The sequence below is a fragment of the Eutrigla gurnardus genome (assembly GCF_963514095.1).
Source record: "Eutrigla gurnardus genome assembly, chromosome: 1".
Taxonomy (NCBI): Eukaryota; Metazoa; Chordata; class Actinopteri; order Perciformes; family Triglidae; genus Eutrigla; species Eutrigla gurnardus.
Genome location: NC_139915.1, coordinates 6,598,212 through 6,614,984, shown reverse-complemented (window position 1 = coordinate 6,614,984; position 16,773 = coordinate 6,598,212). Strand labels below are relative to the sequence as shown.

General features: G+C 42.1%; 1 protein-coding gene across 2 annotated transcripts in view; it reads right to left on the bottom strand.

The window, feature by feature from the left end:
- Positions 1–13,856, bottom strand: part of LOC311018125 (collagen and calcium-binding EGF domain-containing protein 1-like) — a 36,440-nt gene extending 22,584 nt beyond the window's left edge. For both annotated transcript variants that reach the window (XM_084016933.1, XM_084016932.1), the window contains exon 1: positions 13,641–13,856. The gene's annotated coding sequence lies outside the window, so the exon portion shown is untranslated. The remainder of the gene's footprint in view (positions 1–13,640) is intronic.
- Between the last annotated feature and the right edge of the window lie 2,917 nt (positions 13,857–16,773).

Sequence of the window (16,773 nt, the reverse complement as noted above, 5' to 3'; positions counted from 1 at the left end):
AAAGACCTCAACCCAGGCTCCTGGAAATTCCAGTTCCTTGTCACGTTTCAATGGTTGATTATTGAATGATGCTAAAAAAATAATTGACAGATTATTCACTCATGACTGTTAGTTGCATCATTACCAACGTTAACGTAACGGTGTGTGTGTGTGTGTGTGTGTGTCAGTGGTTGTACAGACTTGGCACCAACTATCCATTAGCCATGAAGTGTGAGATGAAGAGGCAATCATCATGCTGGTGGAGGTATGCATGTGTCTGTCTTCAAAGGCAGAGTGGAGCAGAAGGATTGAATGACTGAGGACTACACTGGAGTGCAAAGTGATATGTGGAGGCAGGCAAGGATAGGAAGCGCCCAGAGTGGCGATGGGAGAGATGGGATGCGGAGAGGGATGCCTGCTGGGAGCCAGAGGGTTGTGGGATTCTGGAAGGCATCTGTGCTCTTTTGACAAGACATCTGTTTTGCAGGTGCTCATGAGCCAACACTGTTCAGCCTTTGCTTATCCTCTCAATGCTACTGAACTCGCACAACCACAAAAACAACGCACAAAATAGCCTCATTGTCTGGCCTAATATACACTATATTGCTAAAAGTATTCATTCACCTATCCACTTCATTGAAATCAGGTGTTCCAATCACTTCCATGGCCACAGGTGTATAAACGCAAGCACCTAGGCATGCAGACTGTTTCTACAAACATGTGTGAAAGAATTGGTCGCTCTCAGGAGCTCAGTGAATTCCAGCGTGGTACTGTGATAGGATGCCACCTGTGCAACAAATCCAGCCGTGAAAATGTCCTCGCTCCTTAATATTCCACAGTCAACTGTCAGTGGGATAATAACAAAGTGGAAGTGATTGGGAACGACAGCAACTCAGCCAAGAAGTGGTAGGCCAAGTAGGGTCAGTGGATGCAGAGGCGCATAGAGGTCACCAACTTTCTGCAGAGTAAATCGCTACAGACCTCCAAACTTCATGTGGCCTTCAGATTAGCTCAAGAACAGTGTAGAGAGCTTCATGGAATGGGTTTCCATGGCGTCCAAGCCATACATCATCAAGTGTAATGCAAATTGTCGGATGCAGTGAAGTAAAGCACACTGGACTCTAGAGCAGTGGAGACACGTTCTCTGGAGTGACAAATCACGCTTCCCCATCTGGCAATCTGATGGATGAGTCTGGGTTTAGCGGTTGGACAACGGTACTTGTGTGACTGCATTGGGCCACGTGTAAAGTTTGGTGGAGGGGGGGTTATGGTGTGGGCTTGTTTTTCAGGAGCTGGGCTTGGCCCCTTAGTTCCAATGAAGGGAACTCTGAATGCTTCAGGATGCCAAGAGATGTTGGACAATTCCATGCTCCCAACTTTGTGGAACAGTTTGGGGACAACCCCTTCCTGTTCCAACATGACTGAGCACCAGGGCACAAAGCAAAGTCCATAAAGACATGGATGAGAGAGTTTGGTGTGGATGAACTTGACTGGCCTGCACAGAGTCCTGACCTCAACCCGATAGAACACCTTTGGGATGAATTAGAGTGGAGACTAAGAGCCAGGCCTTCCCTCCAACATCAGTGTGTGACCTCACAAATACACTTCTGGAAGAATGGTCAAAAATTCCCATAAACCTAAACCTTGTGGAAAGCCTTCCAGCAGAGTTGAAGCTGTTGGTTGGACCGACATCATATTAAACCCTATGGATTAAGAATGCAATATCACTTATGACTTTTGTATGCAAGTCAAGGCAGGTGAGCAAATACTTTTGGCAATATAGTGTATGCTTGCTGCCCCTTGCTTACATATGCAAACGTATTCTTCAACCATGGCCTAATATATGCTGTCTCTCAAAAACGCACACAGACATACAAAAGTGGCTTCAAATATCCCAGGAGATGAGAGAATGAGCGAGGAGGAGGGGGAGGGGGTGCTTGCTGTCGCTTCCATTGCCTCTCCTCCTCCTTTGATGGCAACACATGACAAGCCCTCCATTCACACCAGAGGAGGAGACAAGGAGGCAAAGCACGAGGATGGAGACACAAAGAATGTCATTAGCAGCAGCCACAGCGGGGTGCTGGTACAATATGGCAGCGGCATTAGTGGTGACTGGAGCTCCAAATCTCTTCAATAAAAGAAGCATTCAGTGGCAACAGCACTGACACCATGGAGGAAAATCAGAGTCAGTGGACTAAAAAAGAGGGGAGAGAGGGAGGAGAGGGGCACATGGGACGAAAACAGACCCTGAGGGGAGAAGCTGGGGAGAAAATCTAAAATCGCAAAGCACACTGGTATACTATTGAGCTCAAAAATAAGAGATTATACAGATTACCTGAGCACAGAGTAATCCCAAATTGACAAATTGAGATTCGGTGAGCGCAGCCTCTAAAAAGAAGGTGGACACGGACATACTTGGTTGCCCAAGCGAGAACACAAGGACAGGTAGAATAAGAGCTGTACTGTGAAAAATAACACTCATCGGGCTGTCGTGGTTTAACACAAGAGGCGACGGCGGTCGAAACCTCGTGTCCTGGAAAACTGCAATAGTTTCTGCTCAGCAAGCCGCCAATTAATGACTTGTAAACATAACTAATTTGACACATTAGCACACATTGCATGAATTAACTGACTAGTGAGCATCGGCAGAAAACATGGTCAAAGTAAATTGAGTGAAGCTGCCCCTAATGTTCATTACCCTGTTCAAGTAATTACTTGTTTTTTGAGAGAGAGACAGAGAGAGAGAGAGAGACAGAGAGAGAGAGAGAGAGAGAGAGAGAGAGAGAGAGAGAGACAGAGAGAGAGAGAGATGCACACAGATGGAGAGGGCAGATCAGGAGAGCAAGGGCATAGCAACAGAGGAGTTAGAGGGGTGGAGTAGAGGGGCGTAGATGGCCAAGGATGGAGGATAGAGACAGAAATGAAAGTGTAGAAGACTGCCTGGTTTCTTGGCGGAGGACAGCGTCTGCTGGTCCTTAATATTAACAGCAGTCATCTGTTGGTTCCAGTGCCAGCCATTAATAATAGAGGCTCCACCCAGCTATGCCAGCACTCTGAATTATTAATTCACAACCACAGACTTGCATTAGCACACAGTGTGGGGCACTCTCCACTGTGGGGCACGAGCACATTTGCCTGCTTAGACTGAACCGCATGTCCACTAGCACACAGGAAATGAAAGTGTGTGTGTGTGCACACAGATTAAACAAATGCACATTCTTGCATGCATGTTCACACACTGATAGGAAGTGAAATAAGTGTGCTCTCTTAAGAGTCTTGCAGGTTTTCCCATAGGACTGCTAATACATTTGCCATTATTGCAACAAAACATGTGGGGGGTTTTGTATTTATAAACATCGTCTTGTCACTATTTCAGAGTCAAAGATGAATAATAGTGGAATTATGGGTATTTAATCAACACTAATAAAAAGGTCTCCATGTCTGATGCCGAAAATATCTAAAATACTGATATAAAATGCAAGAAGTGTTTGGTTCCCCAAATGTTTGAGATGAAAATGATAAAAAAACTGCCCGAGCAATATCTCATAAAATCAACACTGTTTCAGCTACAATAGCAGAACCCCAGAGACAATCCAATGAGGTCATTGGTTTCTTTTCATAGTCTAGGTTAAGAAATGTAGCCTAATTAGCTGAAAGGAGAACTGCCTGACAGATGTAAATCAGTACAGTGTTGCTTTGACACTATATTATAAATGGCTTGTATGTGAAAGTCTGGCTGTGTGTCTCTCTGAATGTATGAGAGACAGAGATTTAAGCCTTTGTGTTGTTAAATCACACCAACAATGACGTTCACACAGGGAATTCTTTCTCTTATCACCGGCTTTGCATCTGTTGCAAGGAGATGCTCACCTCAAAGACGGATTCTCCTACACTCCACACCTCGCTTTGATCAAAGCAGACAACGAACCTGCTTCCTCACACACACACCAAGCCAGCATACTGAGCCTGCCAAGCAGTCTCTGGTGTCAGGCAGAAAAACAATAACACATCAGCTGAAGCAGAACTGAACTGAAACACTGCGAAAATGCATACAGTGAACAAATTCATGGAGACTAAAAGAACATAGAGCGGAGATAAAGTATCTAAAAGTGTGTGTTCTACATAGAAAAACATCCAATTAATTCACCATATTCAGACATATTCACAGTGTTGTGGTGGGGGGTGGGGGTGGGGGGGAGGAGGAGGTAAGATGATGGCAAAGATGTGGATGAGAAAATCCAGGTAGACAGAGAAACACACAAGAGGGATCAAAGAGGAGAATTCCTGCTAATGCAGAGTCAATGTTTGCAGGCAAGATTTGCAGTTGCTGCCTCTGAGAGCGCAGGGCTCAGTAGATTTCTCCAGTAAATTAACAAAAGACACACACACACACACACACACACACACACACACACACACACACACACACACACACACACACACACACACACACACACACACACACACACACACACACACACACACACACACACACACACACACACACACACACACACACACACACACACACACACACACACCTTGAAAGTGAAGAACAGTTTTGGGTTTGGGACCGTCTGACAGACAAAACAAGAGGTTGGAATCTCGCACTTGATTGGAATTTTTCAGCATTTTCTAACACCGCTAACGCTTGTTGCAGCCTTAGTTATTTTCATTATTTAATAATCTCTCAACTATTGTTTGATTGTTTTAGCATATAAAATGCCCTAAAAAAAAAAAAAAAAAAAAAAAAAACTTAATTTCTGTCCTCCAACGGCTCATTTTCTTTCTGATCAACAGTCGACACTTACACAAACAGGAAATCTGAAATCTCTTGAGGAGCGGCTGTAATTTGATATTATGATAACTGACGTAATTAATAAGCACCATTTCATCGGCTCACACATTAATTGTTTCAGCAAAAACAAAAAACATTTTCTTAGGTGAAACACGGCAGAGGGAGCAGGAAGGAACAGCACAGGACACAAGATGGACACACCTGAGCAAACATCCTAAACTTGTCTTGCCTTTTTCAGTAAAACACAGCATGAAGCTCTTACAAATATACTACAATAAGACTCCGGCCATATGCTGGATTCACCAACAACACACCATTCAATATATAGATATATATGTGGACATGCGCTCATAAAAGGGTTCAGGACTGAGCCAGGAAAATTGCCTCACACAAGCACATAAAGAGATTGGTGCTTTATTACTGCAATAACATCAAAGTGACAACATGAAGTGCCTCCTATGCCAGTAACAATAGACAATTTTGGTTGCCTGACTGAGCTAAATGCAGGAAGCATACTTGGCAACAAGCATGAGAATAATCTACAACCTAACATTTATCTAAACTCTGCCCCTGATTTGACACAATGAGGTTAAAACTGAAGCAAATTGAAGAATATGCAGGGAGGGGTCTGCGTATCCTAAATGCTTGGTACATTCTTAGGCTCCCCGGAGACTCAAGACAGAGCTTTGCAGAAACTTGAGACGGCTTTATTTCCCTCCCAGGCTGACCCCGTGGTCCCCTCAGAGACTTGGACATCAGCAAGAACCGCAGATGTGGGCGACAGAGAGTGAACATGTAATCATTTATGGGTCTGAATGGATGGGAGTGACTCAACGTGGGTGACAAGTCTAGAGTCGGTGCGAGAATGGAACGAGTGGAAGTGGGAATGTAATTGTAAATGAGTGAGTGAGAGAAAAGATGTGAAAGTCAATGAATTAGCAGCGTCAGCATAGACTATAAAAACAAATCACTATTAATAGTCAACTGCAGTAATCCCCTATTTCTCTATTGACTAGGAGTGGGTAAAAATATCGATACGGCAATATATCGCAATACTTTGCCACCCAATACAATATAGATTTTTCAATTCCAAAGATCGATTTAAAATAAAAAAAAATCATATTTAGACGCATTGTGAATGCAGCACTTTATCCTTTTTCATTTTATTTGCAATATTTATTCCAGTGAATTTCATGGGAATTAATGAAATGGAGAGGCTGTTTTGAATGAAATAGTTTTGACTCAATTTGTCCTCTGATCAATATCATCTGATGTACATATACAGGTACCGTACTTGTGTTTTCATCTTTATTTATATCGCAATATCGTGATATGTATCGTATCGTGACCAAAGTATCGTGATACATATCGTATTGAGGTTCTTGCCAATACTCACCCCTACTATTGACTGACAATATTATAGCAACCAAGAACTGTTCTTGCACATTTCATGCTGAGAGGCTGAAGTAGATGTGATGTCTTAATAATTAATTAATAATACACTAAAGAGCAGCACACAGAAACAGTGATATATAGCGTGTGCCTATCCTAACTAAATGTATCATGAAGTAAAATGTATTGGGTTCTGGGTTCTTGGCTGAACAATACCTGGGGAGAGACCCTGTATCAGGTGGGAATACAATATTGACTTTTCACAAGCTGCACTAAGCAGACTAGAGAGGAACGGTGTAGGCTATTTACATGCAAAATAATATTCCGAAAGTTGTACCATGGCTCTTAATTTGTCTCTCGCTGTTGACTACTGTACATATTTTTGTCCAAAATAAGGTCCAATGGGAAACACAGGAAGGGGCGTGACTTAGCCTCTACAGTCAACAGGAAGTTTTGGTTGCAACCCATTACATACGGGTTAATATCCATAGCTAATGATAAATTACTAGTATATTACAAATTAATGAGCGCATGCAACAACTCGCATACAGAATGAAAACCAATCCTGAATATGACAATGATATTAGGGAGCATGATGTTAAGCTAATGAGCAAGAGAACATAAAATAAAAAGCCTTAAAAAGGGATGACATAGGAGAAAGAGTGACAATTTTACTCCAAAACTCACAAGTCCGATGTGGTGATTTACAGCCATGCTTCATTTACAACAGATGTTTACATCAAACGCAATGAGCCTTCTCCCTTTTATGTTGAAAACCGTCCAGGGAAAGATGCCCGCTAGCCGATTCATAATCAGTACTGAATGATCATCAGAGCAGACTACCATCTGTACCGTGATCGTGACATTCTTGTGCTCCTAGGATTTCCGTGTATGATGAAATGGTAGAAGATAAGACCTAAAGAATTATCCCTCTGCCTCGTATCTCTAAATCCATAATTCTGTATCTATGCATCCATCTACCCGGCTACCTTCCTCTCCATAAGCCAGGGGGCTCATCAGCTGGTGAACAGAAACATGCCCACATGTAGGCCACGGTCAACAAGAAACGGCTCAACACGGCGCAGGTTTAATCTCCAAAGTATGTTTGCCTTTATTAAAAGGACAGCCTGAGGGGCATTCTACAGAAAGAAAAAGATCAAGTTGAAATCTTCCTTCAATAGAATAGCCTGTATTAGAGGAGAGATCTTATTCAGGTCCAATTTCCCAAACACTACTCACTCGCAGATAAAAAAGGAAGCTCTGAAGCCTCCCTGCTGAGACAGGATTCATTGTCATGATCGTGTGTGATTCATCCTGTAGACAAGCCATGGGACGATATGAACATTTTACAATCATCTTGGCCAACTGCGATTCACAATATTCAATATAATCATCAAAATAGGTTTCATACTGTTAAAATGCCACTAAAAACATGCAAAAACCATCTTTTTTTAGTGAACATCTTTTTTAAGTGGAAAAAACAAATCTTAAATAGGGTAAACATAAATCATAAGGTCCCCTGAATATATAGAAGATACATAAAAAATTGTGCAAACCTGTGCATTTTCCTAAAAATCTCTCTGCTCATTAGGACATTCACGATTATCCAGATAATGGAAATCACTACCACTTCCTATGCATCTCCCCCTTAACACAAAGGACTTTAGTGTACCAGGACACAAGTGTTGTTGTGTGCAGGGAAACAGTGGTCAGACTTTGGAGGCTAGCAGGGGAAGCCCCACATATAAATGATATGTTGGCACAGGTCTTTGGTGAAGTCCACTTCCTGCTTGACTTGGGAACTTGTATGGGGGTGTGGAATCGCACTATAGAGCTGTTAACATCATGAAGTATACAAATAAACATCTTGACATGGTACATCTTCTGTGAATTAAAATTGGTAGAAGTTAATGAATGAAAAATATCCCAAATTAAAACAGAAAGCAATTATATTTAAGTCCAATATTGACATAAAGCTGTCCTATTGACCTGCTCCGCCTGGGCTCAAACAACCACATAAAATGAGATTGGTAGCATTTGACTTCTCAACAGGACTTCTGTATGGATGGCTCATAGCTCAGGGTGCTTCACTTTTTGCCTCGTTTTCACTTATGCCAGTCTCTCTCTCCCTCTCTCCCTCTCTCCCTCTCTCCCCCTCCAGCATCAAACCATAGGATGCCTTTAGAAAGTGACGGCTGCTTCCATATAAACTTCAAGACGAAATCACATCCCATGAATAATATCAAGGTACAGGATATATCACCATACCGGACAAATGTATGCCTTCTTCCTACGACTTAATTGCACATTTTGAACAACTTGTGCTGTTTTCCCGTGTTTGCACACTCAACACTGCAAGACGGGGGCAGTTTAAACCTCAAACGTCACAAGACAAAATCTGCCCGAAACCACAGTGAGGTTGAACATCAGGCTTGATAAAAGTACAGTCTTGGTTATCGGCATGATTTCACACAGCAAAATTACTAAGACTACTGTGTAGATCAATCAGCAGCAACTTAAATTATCACAGAATAATGAGGATCTAACTAAATTATAGTGAGCTCCTGATAATCATAATAGGTTTGCATCACATTACCCAGCAAACATAGGTGTGTTGGGTACTCAGATACAAACAAGTCATTCAGTCAACATCAGCTGGAGATGTGAACGGTAGGATTCCTGGCACATGTAAGGCAGCACCGCTGATCAATCACCATGTTTCAGTTAGACTGTTTATGCAAAGCCTCAGATTGAAGTTAGTTATTCATCCGCTCAACTTCTGTCTGTGCTGATAGTGTACATGTTCAAACTGTTTTTATTTATATATAAACTGTTTTTTTCAAGCTCCTTTCCTCCAAAAGATCCTTTGACTAGAATCCCTCATCACATACAATACGGTATATTGCTATATAACGTGAAATATTACCCATTAATGCCCTGTCACTTCCTTATATGTTTTTGTTATTAGATTCAATCATACTGTAGTGCTGGAAACATAAGGACACAAGCAGAATGTTAAACAAGCAACAGCAGCATCCGACAGACTGCTTGTTTATTTTCCTTGCTGATTAAGCCCAATGATCTAATTTCAGTTAGAATGGTAATTTTATTGTGCTGAGAATTTGATGGTAATAGCGTCCTACTGTGCATGTATTTGTTGCATTGTGTATTATTCTACAGGAGAGTGCTGATGCTGCTTTCGCGGAAGAATTTGATAACATACCAACATCATATTGTAACGCGATTAGTTGGGTGTCTGTCCAATTATTACAGTTACACGGCACAAACTTGCATCCATAAGAATGGCTCATTGATCATCACACCTTGCCAGGTGACAATGTGATTGATGTTTTAACAGTTATCTTGTCATTTGCCACATAGTAAGTGTCATTGCATTGTGCTGGTTTGCACCATGAGGTAGCTCTGGGTATCGGTGGTATAGATGCACCATTAAGGCATGGGACAATATGAAAATTTCATGTTGAGATAATTCTGTCCAAATTAATTGAACATACTGAAATCATTTTATATTTATTTAAGTAACAAATATTTTTATTGCATCACACGACATCTTTTTTAGTGAACATCCTTTTTAGTGGAAAACAATCAAATAATCGTCAATAAGATGGACATAAAGCATAAATAAAGGATACATATTTCTATGTATTTCTGGATAAGACTGAGAAATGCTAAAATGTTGCATCATCTTTGTGGGAAACGGTTTGCAGTGGGAAACCTCTGGAGGCCGTGGGCGTAGTGATAGACTGGTCATGTGTCAGGCCTGCGGCTCTACTCGTTGCCTACATTGTGGAGCTAGCCAGCAGGCGTGGCGGTAGAAGCCTCCCGGCCTTCAAGGAGCCGCCTGACTGACCAGCCGCTGCCCAGATGGAGAGGCCTCGCTGAGTTTGCACGCAAGATGGCAGCCACAATGCCACTATTCTACTGGGCTGCATGATCCTTAGGAAGGAGGGCATGAGGGGGTTGCCTGTATTACAGCTCATCAGGTGCTGAACAGAGAAGATGACATGGGAGTCAAACAGCAGTGGATAAATTACTATATATATATATATATATATATATATATATATATATATATATATATATATATATATATATATATAGTCATTTATGATTTACCTTTAATCAATCCTCTTGTATATGTGATAGCTTGGTGAACTGTTACACCACTGAAAGCTGGTGTTTCTCACCAGTGAAGTTAAAAAGAAAAAACACCAACAATGACTTAAAACCAATGTGAACAAAATGTATTTTTAAAAAGAATATAGTTATAATTGACTTAATCTATGATGCTTGACATGACAACACTTATATCAAACTGTAAGAGACTAAAAAATAATAGATTAGTCGACTGACAAAGTATGAGCAACAATTTTGATAATGTTTGGATTCATTGTTTAAGATACATTTACACAAATACACGTTTATATGTGTTTAAAAAGAGGAAGCACTGCTGCCAGCTTCATTTTCATCACTCTTCCTCAACAAGTGGACCATGGCGCTGCTCGCCACTTTGCATCGTACACGTCTACAATAAACCTGCATAACTCAGAATGTGCAAATAACTTTACAGTAATATTAAAATACATCCCTGTGTATTTGGGTATAACGACTAATACACTACTAGTACACTATACCAGACTGCCAAAATGCAGACATCCAGCATGTTCACAACGTTGAGTGCATCTATGCAAAGTGACGGAGCCTCCTGTGCAGAGACACGTCTTGCAACCATCTGTGATGTCCTGTTGCTCGTGAGTGGCAGTATAACGTTAAGCTCTGCACCAAAGTCTCCACGATAAATCCCTCCTCTGTTATTGTACTTGCTGATTAAAGAGACAGCGGACGTGGGACTGAAGAGGCTGGAGGGGAAAAACGAACTAAACGCGGTCATTGTGTTGAGGTCAGCAGGGCCTTGGACAGGCTTTAAATGTGCAATGAGATGGTCAGCGTACAGACAGAGCAGCCATTACTTCCCTGCCGAGCATAGAAGACAGGCCCAGAGCTTAACACTAGACAGTAACACAGCTCAGCTCCTCGCAGCTTTAAGGATCGAACAGACAGCGATCCCCCCCTCCTCATAATTCATTGCTAAAAGAAGCGAGCGGACATGCAACTGGGCCCGCGGACATGTCTCGTAGACATTTCCTGTCACCTCTAGTCCTCGTCAAGCTGCACCTCGATTAGACTACTCCGATCTGGCCAGTCAGTCAGTCAGCGAGATAAGGAGAGAGCTAATGACAAAGAGAGAACCAGAGAGAACTCAGTGTGGTCGAAGCTACTTTAGATGAGTCTGAGTTCACAGATGGAGAGCTGTACAGTCTCACTACTGAGTCACGCTGTGTTTACAGGACTGGTTAATTACACAGTGTGTTGAAAATAAACCATTCGTGCTTAAAATTGCTTAACTTTTGCAACAAAAAAAAAAAGCATTCATTGACACTACTCCAAGACAGACCCTTGTTGCACTATATTGGACATCCCAACACACCGGCAGCAGGTTCACCCCGACAGACGCAGCTTATGGATCCCTAACATGTTGCAGTCTGGTTCACCAGATTCCTCTGGGGATAATGAATGCCAAGGCCTCACATTCACCCCTCAATCCAACAAATCTCAGTAAAATCTCTTGAAAAGAACCCCCAAAGCTATCGTGCTGCTTCGTCAGCCCACTGCACTCGTTTAAATCAGCCCAACTGTTAAGACAGGTGGGCATCATCATGAGATAACAACTGTTGCACAGAAACAAACGACGAACACCCACCCTCACTGAGTCACAATTTCTAATCTTAATTTAATAATGCACTAAATAAATGCAAATGAAATTCTTGAATATTCTCATTTTTCAATTATGATGCAAAATACAATTGTTGGTCAGCCTCATGATGGGGGATGATCATTTACATTTTGAGCAGTGACAGGTCAGATCACAAGCACAGGCACTGACATAATATGCTGGGATTAGATGTGTCCCTTGAAAACAAGCCAGGAGAAAGAAGAAAGAGAAAACTATGTCAAGTGTCAAAGTAGGCCCACTACATCGTTTTTGTCAGTCGTGCCACGGCTTGCAAAGGTATGTACATTTCAACGTTTCAGTCGGACGGTTACCTTGAATTACTGAGCGAGGAACTAACAAAGCCATGGATGCAAGGGATGAACAACAATATGCAACAATAGCACAATTTAATTTAACTAAATTCATGTTTTTCAATCCGAGTATTAGCCATCCAAGTGTCAAGATGCTCTACCATACCCTGGATGTTGTTCAGGAAATTTTGACCTCCAACCTCCGTGCGGAGGGGAGCAAGAGAAAACATATTTCCCCATGGGTTAAACATTATAATAATGTTATTTTACATGATCTGCTGTCATAAATAACTCAGTCACCTCTCCACAGTTACATACAATGACATATATTGCAAACAAAGACAAATGCTACACATTGTTATAATGGTAGACCCGTTACATTAAAACGAGATCAGTGGAGAGACACGGATGAGTGTTTCCTCAATGCAAGGGGCTGAACCTCAGCTCCAGCCCCCCATGTTGTAATGCAGCGCGGAGGTGGCTAAAATAAAGGAGTCCATTATCGGACACTCACATTCTTTGGTGCTCTTCCTCTGCATTTCCCAACAAAAATGCAAAACGATGCCAAAAATCCCAGACCACAGTGTTTGGACGACTTCTAAATCCATGTAGTCATCATTTCAACTGTCCCTCTAGAGTGAGTTAAACGACATTTTCACACAAAATCAAAACGGCTAATCAGCCTGAAGCACAGCGCTGCTTGTTTAACCGACTCTCAGCTTTATTTCGGGGCTTGTCCACAGTACTGAACTAGGCTGTGTCAACAAACATTCATAGAAGACTGGGAATATCGTGGCAGGTAAGTAAAGGTCAAAATCACGAAGCGTTAGACGCGGGACCAAGGCGTCCGACTATGGAACCAGGGAAGAAGAGGGTGGGTGACTCGGAGGTTTCGGGCAAAGCCGCAAAAACCGCCCCCCCAACAAGAAAATCATTGTAGGCAACCAAAAATATCGCCAAAACGTCCTTTTAACGGCTGCCTTGTTTGTGTGTTGCTGTTCTACTGTCAAACACAACGAATGTGTCGGGAAAACGACTGGAGGGGGTGACGTAAAATCAGTTTGGACCTAGCATACACTGTGTCCGAAAATGGATCTCGTGACGTTACATTGTATGTTGACTAGCTGCTAAGGCTAACGCTCTGAAACAGATTTAACAGATAGCTCTGTACAGTGTGAACCGTTCGCCGTACTATTTCGAAGCCGTTAGTGAATGTGACGTAAAGCCTCGTCCAAGAAGTTGGAGAAAACGAAGCCCAACAATGACATTCCCTGCGCGCTATCCTGAAGCTTCCCGAGCTAAAAAAACCCCCGTTGCAACAGCAACACAACGAGACAAAACAGTGACTGCGCTCTGGGTAACTCACCCAAAAGATACCGCTGTGGTGTCGGGCAGATGTTGCTGCAAATTAGCGATGTAGGCCCATGAGGAGGACTCCTGCGGTTGGGGCGCATCCAGGTTCAGCGGCGATACGATTAGGCAATCCCAAACGTGGCTTTGCTTTGACGTTTGTTGCTACTCTGTCTGCATATGTGTGTATATGTTTGCGCATGTGTGAGTGTGTGTGTGTGGCAAAGCTCTGCAAGGCCTGCTGCTGGAGGAAATGGTCTCCGCTCCGTTGGCGGACCGCGCATGCGCAGAGGAAGAGCACAGACACCGCGCGAGCGGTCTGCGAGCACAACCGTGCGGCCAACAGGTGAGACTGTCAACCGATGGCAGACTTGTTACTGAGGGAGAGGATGCTGCCTTTCAGACTGGGTAAAGCCGTGGATACAGGCTCTGGTTTACTGCTACCACTTGTACTAACAAGTTCAGTAACTTGTGTATATATATATATATATATATATATATATATATATATATATATATATATATATATATATATTAGGGGTGTGAATCTTTAGCTTCACAGCGATTCGATTCAATTCGATTAACGATACAGCAGATGGCGATTCAAGGACGATTTTTCTTTTTTGTAACAATTCGATTCGATTCTGTAAACCACGATTCGATTCAGTAACTTGTAACCAAAATTTTATATCCATGAAATAAACATGTTATAATGCAAGTGAGACTATCTGTATTCTTCTGAAAGGTGAAAAATAACATATTTATTCTAGAAAAAAGTAGTCCTGCATAATATTTTATGCTGGATACAAAAATGTAATTTAACATTGCTCAGTTATTTTGAACATTATTCAATAGAGTACATGCTGGCAGGGGAGAGAGTGTCTTAAACGTATTTAAACATTAAATCATAAGAATCACGATTCATCCGATTAAATGCATTATATCGATTATTGGTGAATCCAAAGCGATTCATTCTATTTATTTATTTTTGCAGATCGATTTAGTAGAATCTATAGGACTGACAATCGATTCATCGATTAATCGAATGAATCGTTACACCTCTAATATAGATAGATAGATAGATAGATAGATAGATAGATAGATAGATAGATAGATAGATAGATAGATAGATAGATAGATAGATAGACATGAACTAATATACAATAACTTTATATTAGTACCCCCCCCTAGAGAACATAACACTCATCCAGGTGGGCCATTGTCTGCACCGGAATAAAACGTTGGAAATCTTTATTCATTACAAAGTGCAATGTGTTGACAACAAAACAACATAAGGATGATTAATGAAATCAAAATCCTCATCTTATGGAGGTCTCGATTCAGAATCATATACTGAAAATGAAAGTGGAAAATCAGCTGACCAACTTTTGTGGAGTTTTTTCAAGACATGTCAAAATGATCCTCAGTAGTGCGTGTGGCCTCCACGTGCCTGTATGACCTCCCTACAACGCCTGGGCATGCTCCTGATGAGACGACGGATGGTCTCCTGAGGGATCTCCTCCCAGACCTGGACCAGAGCAGCAGTCAACTCCTGGACAGTCTGTGGTGCGACATGACGTTGGTGGATGGAACAAGACACGATTTCCCAGATGTGCTCAATAGGATTCAGGTCTGGGGAATGGGCAGGCCAGTCCATAACATCAATGCCTTCATCATGCAGGAACTGCTGACAAACTCCAGCCACGAGGCCTAGCATTGTCATGCATTAGAAGGAACCTAGGGCCCACTGCACCAGCATATGGTCTCACAATGGGTCCGAGGCTCTCATCCCGGTACCTCCGGCAAGCACATGGAGGGCTGTGCTACCTTCCAAAGAAATGCCTTCCCAGATCATCAGTGACCCACCGCCAAACCGGTCATGCTCGGTCCTGCTGTTGGGTTGTTGTCCTTCTTCGGCCCCCTCCACGTCTCCTGGAATCTCCTCCATGCTCTTGACACTATACTGCTGGGGGACACAGTGTGCGCTTATGTGTCCATCCTGGATGGGTTGCACTTACAGGGCAACTTCTGTGGGTTGGAGAAACCGCCTCATGCAACCTCTAGTGGTGCAAACACTGCCAATATTCAAAAAAGAAAAAAGATCTGCCAGAAAGGCCGAGAACCGAGAAATGGTCTGTGGTCACCACCTGCAGAACCATTCCTTTATAGGGATGTCTTGCTAATTGCCACTCGTTTCCACCTGTTGTCTGTTCCATTTGCACAACAGCACGTGAAATTGATTCCTGATCAGTGCTGCTTCCTTATTGGACAGACTGATATCTCAGAAATATGATTGACTTGGAGTTACATTATGTTGTTTTAGAGTTCCCTTTATTTTTTTGAGCAGTGTTAGCAGACTGCATGTTGTCACAGCAGGAAAAGCAAAGGTAAAAATGATAAACTAATGATGGCTGAATTCCATTTAGCTACTTTAGTTTCAGGGTCCTGGTATTTAATGCTTCACCGGTAAGTGTAGTCTGACTGTCTGCACTTCATAATGTTGTTACTGTGTAATCCACGACTGTAACTGTGCTGTAACTTGGTTTAGTTCATACAGAAGTTAGCCTACCACAATGGTCACAATGGCAACAGTACACACAAAAGTCTGCCGCTGTCTGACCATCCTGCTATATTGATTTCAATAGGAATGTTCATTCTTCTTATTTCTGATTGACTTGATAACTCACCAAGCAGGGTGGCTCCTTTCAGAGATTATATTACTGGATAATTATCCATGGTGCATTATTATGTGCATCTTGCACATCTTTATGTGTAAAGTAGCAACTTGTTTCTCTAGCTGTCAAACAAATATAGTGGAGTAAAAAGTACAGCATCTCCCTCTTAAATAGTTGTGTATTGAAGCATTAAATGTAAAATACCCAAGTGTCTCAAAACTGCACTTAGTCGTAATTGAAGTTTCTTCTCTCAATTACCAAAAACAGGATCTCTTAGTTTACGCAGTGGTTGCATTTTCCCAAAACAACAACAAAAATGCATATAAAAGGAGCTCCCACTCAATGCATTTTCATCTCGTCAGAAGATCCATGCAGCTTCAATTGTTTTGCCCTGTACTTCACATGTATATCTAAAGATAACATATTTAACAGGCTAACTAACTTGCTTTGTACTCGTCTCAGCTGCTTTGTCAG